Genomic DNA, 9,856 nt, shown 5'->3' with positions numbered 1-9,856 from the left:
TATTTTCTCTATTATTATATTAGTTATTATCCCTTCTACCATAGGATGGGGATGATTTCGTCATTGCGTTAGGTTAGGTTAGGTAAAGTGAGTGGCAGTCTACCATCAGACTCACTTAGACGTTTACGTCCAATGTGATACCACAAGAACAGATGAAGGAAGATGCCTTCTAGTCCCTGTCGTTAAATCATCCAGATCGCTTGCAAATGTTCACATACGCTAAATCAGACAGGTTCTCAAAGAAATTAAAGCCTAAAGTGGAAATTCTTCTTACTGCCAGTGCGGGGCATACACACAGAAAGTGTTCTATAGTCTGTTCTTCTTCGATGTCCTCACAGCTTCTGCAATAGTTACTGCAACCTTCAGTCTGTCAGCATGTTTTCCGATTAGACAGTGACCTGTCATAACGGACAACCTACCCTAACCTAAATTTGTGTAGAAAATGTACACTCCGGATATGCAGTCATCATTCCAACCATTACTTGCCAGCTTTAGGGTACACTTTCAAATCAAACAGTAACCTGTCACAAAGGACATTATGAATGAGACCTCTAAATTGTCGACTTTTAGTTGGGCCATGTACTTTAGGAGAGTTTACAGTAGGTAATTTGTATACATCAAACATCCATTGCCCTTTAAAGAAATGTGTGGCTTGATTTGTACGATCAGATGCCAGTTTCCCTGGAATGTGTAATGTAGATAGTCTACAATTTTCTATTTTGTCTAAAGTTTTCAATATTTTAGTGGACGCTTAAAATATTGGGATTTCAGTACTCCACTGAACAAAAAGACATAACCAATTGGACGATTTCCATTTTTAAAACAGCCACCAAGTTTTCCCAACGACATTCCTTTAAGGAACAGTGTAGAGACATCTTTCATATCCACAAATTTTCATCCTGTTCAAGAAGACACATATAAACCAATCCCCTTGTAATTACTTAACGAAATCAATTCGTATCACTTAGGCTTTGATTTAATTTAATTTTCACTTTGGCAAAGCAAAAAGTTTTCTCACATGTATAAGGTCAAGCCAGAAAGTTCAAGATTACAATAAATTTATTGGAAATTTGTTAAAGAATCACTAACGATTTCAGCGAACAAATCACAACGCAATGATACACGAAGTTCATAGGAAACTTAGTGCCGTATGGAGTGGCTTAAAGGAAAAACTTTTTGCAACAGTAGCTTCAGGCATTCCAAAGAAATCATCCAAAAATACCCATGAAAGCAAAGCAAATTCGTGAGTACAAAGGCTCTCTAAGGATGCTGTTGTTGTTGCGCCTCGCCGTACAGTGGTACAGGCTAGTGGTAAAGAAACATAGTCGATGAATAAGACATCGGATAAAGCATGATTTTCTATTGCCATGGATAGAGATCCAAAATGTTTCTGTCATTTGACAATGATGACATTAGACATTAACAAGTAAAAGCGCGTTAATTTCGGCTGCGCCGAATGTTATATACCCCACACCATGGATCGCATTTGACACATTCTTTAAATGACTTTTTATATATATAGGAGATAGAACTTCTGGTACACTTGTACCGTACTTGTCATGATTGTAAGTGGTAAAAATAACCACGTTTAAGATTTCAGCCAAATAGTTGCGCCTTGTAGAGGCTCAAGAAGTCATATCTATAGATTGGCTTATATGATAGGTATATCATGTTATTTTATTATTATTATTTTTTTTTTAACTCTTAAGTAAGTAACACTTTCATCACATATAATAAATCAAATTGTGTTTGTTTGTCAGCTGAACCGATTTTCTTGAAATTTTCACAAATGGTGCATAATGATCCCGTGATGAAAATAGGGTAGTACATTTTTTGATATCTGAAGGGGGGCGCACCCTCCCCTTACCCTAATTCTCCAAAAGGTCAGATTTCGGAGACGGGTCGTGCAATTTAAGCGGTGTGCTCTCTTATAGTAACCTACAACCAACAATTTTGTATCAAAATTTTGGATGGTGTACCTAGGGGGGCCGCCCCACCTCCAAAACCCATCAAATATATATAGACCAATCACGATAATATGGGACTCAAACGAAAGGTATTTCAGATTAGAAAACTCCAACCCTCAAAACACCCATAAATCGAAAATATTTACCGACCATGGCAATACGGGACTCAAACGAAAGGTGTTTGCGAGTATAATACGAATCTGATAACCAAATGTGGGACCAATTTCTAGGGGTCCAATCCCTTCCCCAAAACACCACACAAACAGCAAATATTTAGAAAGAGTACAAAATTTTCCGACCATGGCAGTATGTGGCTCTAATGAAAGGTATTTGCGATTAGAAAACAAACTTGATTACTAATTTTAGGGCCAAGTATTAAGGGGACACGACATCCCATAAACTCCCCTTAAACCGATGGCAATATGGTAAATGGAATTTGAGAGTAGAGGACGATGCTGATATTTTTTTCAGGGCTCAGTTTCTGGGGACCACCTCACCCCCGAAAAGACTTAATTATAATTAATTCGGACAGATCGGGAGACCGGTTTATATGAGAGCTGTATCAAGCTATTGATCGATTCAGACCATATTAGACATGTATGTTGAAGGTCATGAAAGAAGACTTTGTACAAAATTTCTTACAAATCGGATGATAATTGCGCCCTCTAGAGGATCAAGAAGTCAAGATCCCAGATCGGTTTAATTGGCAGCTATATCAGGTTATGCACTGATTTGCGCCATAGTTAATACGATTATTGGAAGTCATAACAAAACACCTCATGCAAAATTTCAGCCAAATTGGATGAGAATTGCGCGCTATATTGACTCAACAAGTCAACATCCAAGATCGGTTTATATGACAGCAATACCAGATTTTGAACCGATTTGAATCATACTTAACACAGTTGTTGGAAGTGGTACCCTCTAGAGGCTCAAGAAGTCAAGACCCAAGATCGGTTTATATGACAGCTGTATTAGGTTATTGACCGATTTGAACCTAATTTAGCTCAGTTGTTGGAAGTCAAAGCAAAATACGTCATGCAAAATTTCATTCCAATCGGATAAGAATTGCGCCCTCTAGAGACTCAAGAAGTCAAGATCCAAGATCGGTTTATGTGGCAGCTATATCAGGATATGAGCCGATTTGAATCATACTTAGCGCAGTTGTTGGAAGTGATACCCAAACACCACGTGCAATATTTCAGTCAAATCGGACGAGAATTGCGCCCTCTAGAGGCTCAATAAGTCAAAAGCCAAGATCGGTTTATATGGCAGCTATATCAGGTTATGGACCGATTTGAACCATTCTTAGCGCAGTTGTTGGAAGTGATACCCAAACACCACGTGCACTATTTCAGTCAAATCGGACGAGAATTGCGCCCTCCAGAGGCTCAATAAGTCAAAACCCAAGATCGGTTTATATGGCAGCTATATCAAAACATGGACCGATCTGGCCCATTTACAATCCCAACCGACCTACACTAATAAAAAGTATTTGTGCAAAATTTTAAGCGGGTAGCTTTACTCCTTAGAAAGATAGTGTTCTTTCGACAGACGGACGGATAGACGACGGACGGACATGGCTAGATCGACTTTAAATGACATGACGATCAAGAATATATATACTTTATGGGTTCTCAGACGCATATTTCGAGGTGCTACAAACAGAATGACGAAATAAGTATACCCCCCTCCTATGGTGGAGGGTATAAAAAGGAATCAAAAATAATATATAAAAGCCGATCAGGATAGCCGCCCACCCTCCAATCGACCACCAAAACCAAGAGAATGAAGTAGATCTAACATTCAAATTTTAATGGGCGGACCCTCCCCTTATCCTATTTTCAAAAACAACAGATCTCGGAGTGTGGCGATTTAAGCGAAATTTGGTTTGTTTATAATAAATCAAAAACAGAAATTTGGTATCCTTATTTATGGCGGGAAATCTAGGGGAGCCGCCCCACCTTCAATGCCGGCTAAACAGAAATATAGACCAATAATGACAATATGGGTTTAAATGAACTGTATTTGAGACTAGAGAATGATGAAAGTAGTATACCCCCATCCTATGGTGGAGAGTATAATAATAATGATGTCCACTCTTTTTTTAGCAACACACATTACCTCACTACTTTAAATCCCAATTTATTTTTTTTTTGATATTTTTCATAGCTGAAAATTGAAAATCAAATTAAATGATTCATTCATTCGCTGTTCGATGAAACGCAAAAAGTTACTCCATCAAAACAGACTTAATTGGATATTTTTCGTACCATTCATTGAATTTCACACACATTTGCTATATTTCAAATTTCAATAGACTTTTTGACACCAACACTTTTTGACTCCACACACACACACACACGTACACACTTTGAACTACACAGTTCCCATTATGACGTCGTTTACATTTGCTATAACAAAAACATTTCATGGTATATTAAAACGGGAAAACCACAGTTTTCCTCATACTGTAACCTGCGCGAAATGTTTGTACATCCTTTGGATAAGAGATTACCACTTCTATTAAATAATATGGCAAATTAATTTAATCATTCTTCATGTTGTTAAACTTTGGTTTATTTCATTAATGGCTGTGTGTTTGTGTGTGTGTGTGAGTGTTTGATTGCATGGCTGATTACACCGTAACGCCTTGCTCCTTGCTAAGGTAAAAGGCAACAAGCGGCATATAGGAAAACGTAAGAATTGCACACAAAACGACTTAGGGAAATGTACACATCGAAATGGTTCGTCCATACAGTAGAGGAAACAAATATTAGAATTATAAACGAAACATAAAAAAGGAGCTTAGTAAGGTTTGGCAATGTTATGAGTTGGAAATGCCAGGTTGGCCAATGTGACCCGGCATTCAAATCATTTGAACTCGGTTTTGTGGCATATGTAGCGCAAATCTTATTGGCTCTTCTGCAATCCAGAACGGTGTTCGACTATAGAGCAGTACTCGTAAAGCACTATAGCAGCTTCGCTGTATTATGATCAGACTAGTGATATAATAACTCGGTCTCTAGATCTACAATGTTAATACCCAAAATCGTTTTCTCCCTTATCGTCAACCCATTCTTTTAGTAACAGCTACCAGATGGCTGGTGTTCTTGTCTCACACTCGAATGGGCAAATATGTAGCCTAACCTCATGTCTCCATACTGTCGTCCACTTAGGTTAACGAAACATAACATGGGCCGTATTTGTACGAGTGCAAATTACAGGTAACCTCTGTTGCCTCGCTGCCACTTCAGCAACCTCCACAGTTCGTCCTCATCCTTTGGCTGCTTTAGCATAATGTTTGATTAACTTTGAGAAGTGGAAATTCCTTGAAGTAAACACTGAGGCAAGAGCAAAAGTTTCCATGTATTTTTCACCCACACATTTGCCGGCGGTGTGCGGTGATCAGCGGTCGGCTGCGGCTGCTGTTCATGGAGGAAGTTTTGCATGCCGCCCCACATAATAAGGATTACGTTTTGTGTTGTACAATACTTCGTTCGCATTGTTTGAGTTTTCTAAAGTGAAAAGTTTGTTCTTCATTTGAGGATTTACCAAGTTGATGCTAATTGACTTCCTTGGGGATATTCTAAGGAAGTCAGAGATACGATAATACTCCAAAACAAGTGTAAAGCACATGGAGCTGAAAGGCGCTTTACCTGAGCTACCAAACAACAAAAATTTCGGTTTAACGCAAAACATCAAAAGATATTTTGGTGATTTATTTTGTTTGTGTGTTGTTTGGTTGTTGTGGGGTTGTGTAAATCGAAAAATTAATAAATAAGTCAGCGTTTGGAAAATCAAAGTGGCAATTATTTAAGAAACTAATTAAGATGGAGCATTTGAACGGTGTTCACTATTCTCTATTCTATGCGATGGGGAAATTGTATGTGGAGAGTAAGGGGGTATTCAACAATGGCATGAGAAAGATAAAACTTATAACCACCATGGTGCATTTGTATACAATGCCAAGAAAGATAAGAGCAGGTATACCATTGTTAAGTATTCTAATTGACATACAATCACTTTCATGTATTTTTGTGATCGAGGTGCTGTACAGATTTACATTTTCAATAAGAGCGCTGCAAAGGAATTTTTTTAAATAAGAAACAAAACGGTTGTGGGTATCAATGAAATTCCTTATATCTGTGAAAGTACGTTCGATGCCATTATGTGTGGAACTCGATTTCTTTTGCATGGCCACCACCCACCCAATATTCGACGGTTTCGAAATATAAATCAGCCGATACTGCTGCTTCGGGTTCGGTATTCGTACCAAGTTCATCAATCGTCACTGGCTTGTTGGCATAGAGCATAAACTTGACGTAGCCCTAAAGAAAGTAGTCTAACGGTGTCAGATCGCACGACCGAGACGTCCAAATGTACAGCCATTTCGTGAGAAAACACGTTTTCCAAACTTAATCTTCAGTAAATCGATTGTGACACTCGCTGTGTGGTTTGTGGCACCGTACTGTTGGTACCACATATCCTCCAAGTTCATATCATCCAATCGAGGCCAAAAATATTATGTTATTATTCAACGAAAGCGATTCCCATTCACCGTAACATGCCGGTCTTGATCATCACGGAAGAAGTACGGCCCAATAATGCCGCTGGCCCATCAACCGTGATTTGTGGTGCCGTCCTGTTGGAACCACATGTCCTCTAAGTCCATTTCATCCAAAAATCTTCTGTTATCATTCAACGGTACAAATCCCTTTCGCAGTAACGTGCTGGTCTTGGTCATCATGGGAGAAGTACGGCTCAATGACGACGCCGGCCCATAAACCGTGGCTTGTGGCCCCGCCCTGTTGGAATCACATGTCCTCCAAGTCCTTTTCATCCAAAATCTTCTGTTATCATTCAACGATAGCGATTCCCATTCACCGTAACATGCCGGTCTTGATCATCACCGAAGAAGTACGGCCCAATAATGCCGCTGGCCCATCAATCGTGACTTGTGGCGCCGCCTTGTTGGAAGCACGTGTCCTCCAAGTCCATTCCATCCAAAAATCTTCTGTTATCATTCAACGGTGGCAATTCCCTTTCACAATAACGTGCCGGCCTTAATCATCAAGGAAGAAGTACGGCTCAATGACGCCGCCGGCCCATAAACCGTGACTTTTGGGGCCGCCCTGCTGGAATCGCATGTCCTTCAAGTCCATTTTATCCAAAAATCTTCTGTTATCATTCAACGATAGCGATTCCCATTCACCGTAACATGCCGGTCTTGATCATCTCGGAAGAAGTACGGCCCAATAATGCCGCTGGCCCATCAATCGTGACTTGTGGCGCCGCCTTGTTGGAACCACGTGTCCTCCAAGTCCATTTCATCCAAAAATCTTTTGCTATCATTCAACGATAGCGATTCCCATTCACAGTAACGTGCCGGTCATGACCATCACGGAAGAAGTACGGCTCAATGACGCCACCGGCCCATAAACCGCACCAAACCGTAATTTTTTCAGTATGCAATGATGACTAATGAAGTACGTGTGGATTGCTGTCTAACTAATAACGCATATACGAAGCCATTCAGCAAGAAATAAGCCTCATCTCTGAAGTATATTAGGATATGTATTACACATTGCTCAAGCAATACAATAAGATTACCAGATCGGCAAAACGTGTCTCCTGGAAGCTTTTCTAGTCGATAGCGTTAATGGCGCCGCCAAAATGAAAAAGTTTCTCTCAAAAACCCATGTCCAAACTGAAACGTTAGTAGACGACACGGGAGTGAGAGCAGAGACAAAGGAGAGGAGGGCATGTGGAGGCTTTTGATGAAAACGCATTTTGCACAGGATACGATGGGACTCACGAAGACATCGGAATCTTGGAATAATGAGGTTGATTGAAGGTTTATCATAACGGAATTTATGGTCAAGCAAGCCTTGAAAAGCTCCAAACCATTTAAGTCACCCGGACCAGATGGAATATTTCCGGCTTTACTGCAAAAGGAGGCCGACTATCTGGCGTCTAATCTGGCCACTATTTTCACAGAGTGCGTAGGACTTTCATATACTCCGAAAGCCGGGCAGGAGGCAAGGGTGGTGTTTATACCCAAGCCCGGCAAGGCAAGTTATACGACACCAAAAGCCTACTGGCCTATAAGCCTTACGTCCTTTCTGTTCAAAACCATGGAGCGCATTGTGGATACCATGACAAAGAGTAGAACATCCAGCGAATTGCTCAAATACAAACAGCATGCCTATGCCAAGGGAAGATCGGTGAAGACTGACCTGCACGAGATAGTGCATAAAATGGAAGAATCCTTCAATGCCAAGACGTACACATTGGCGGTTTGCATTGACATCGAGGGGCCGCTTTAATGTGCGGACCGACACATTGATACAATCTTTAGACAAATACCGGGTGGACCGGGTCCTTAGAGACTGGGTTAACCATGTGCTAAGGACTGGGTAACCATATGAATGGGCCGGTCCCATGACATAAATATAAGGGAGAAAGTGGTGCAGGGCACGCCACAGTGGGGCATTTTATCACCACTGTTTTGGGTGACCACCATAAATAACCAATAACGGATGCTGACTGAGGAGGGATTTGAACCCGTCAGCTATGACGACGATGTTATAATACTTCTTAGGGGTAAGGATCCGAACCGGTTATGCAGAAGGGCCGAAAGGGTCTTGCAGATTGCTCACGATTGGGCTAATTCCAGGGGTGTCAATGTTAACCCAAAGAAGACTGAAATATGCCTGTTCACGAGGAAGGCGAAGGTGGGCCAATTTAACGCACCACGTTTCCTCAATAAGCCGATTTCGATATCTAACAAGGTCAAATACTTAGGTGCGATCTTGGAAATAGAATTGGAAGTGTCACATTCAGGAGCGTAGCATGTGTAGGGAATGCGGAGAAGATGATGAGCGTTGGAGCATTTTCGCGTCTTACAGATACCGGTACTTAAGTGGGGACACAATAACAGACCCAACCCAACTGAAACTTAGGGGAGTATAGAAAACAATTAAGGATTTTGTAAGTAGCACGGAATTCCTGACTTAAAATTTTCTTTTTAGAGGTTACTTTACAGTTTTTTGAGCTTTAGAGCCGATTACTGGCTTAGGTGTATGTCCATAGTGGCATGGGCGGATTAATATCTGCAACCTCTTTTCAACCTAACCTAACCTATAGGAAGTATTCGTGAAAATTTTCATGCGCCTAGTTTAACTCCCTCGTGCTTTCGACAGACAGACATACGGACATGGCTAAATCGACTCATTTCGATTTTTGAGGTCTCAGATCAATATTTCGATGTGTTACAAACGGAATGATGAAACTAGTATACCTCCATCCTATGGTGGAGGGTATAAAACTTATTTGCAAAACATAAGTTATCCTTTTTAGCATTGACATTGGATGGTATGGTAAACAACCCAACTGAAACTTAGGGGAGTATAGAAAACAATTAAGGATTTTGTAAGTAGCACGGAATTCCTGACTTAAAATTTTCTTTTTAGAGGTTACTTTACAGTTTTTTGAGCTTTAGAGCCGATTACTGGCTTAGGTGTATGTCCATAGTGGCATGGGCGGATTAATATCTGCAACCTCTTTTCAACCTAACCTAACCTATAGGAAGTATTCGTGAAAATTTTCATGCGCCTAGTTTAACTCCCTCGTGCTTTCGACAGACAGACATACGGACATGGCTAAATCGACTCATTTCGATTTTTGAGGTCTCAGATCAATATTTCGATGTGTTACAAACGGAATGATGAAACTAGTATACCTCCATCCTATGGTGGAGGGTATAAAACTTATTTGCAAAACAAAAGTTATCCTTTTTAGCATTGACATTGGATGGTATGGTAGACACTCTTTGCGGCAAGGTCGTTGGAAATTAGCAGTCCAAATCATGAATCAAACTGAAAATC

Source organism: Stomoxys calcitrans, chromosome 2, assembly GCF_963082655.1.
Source record: "Stomoxys calcitrans chromosome 2, idStoCalc2.1, whole genome shotgun sequence".
NCBI classification, from domain to species: Eukaryota; Metazoa; Arthropoda; class Insecta; order Diptera; family Muscidae; genus Stomoxys; species Stomoxys calcitrans.
This window is presented reverse-complemented; position numbering follows the sequence as displayed.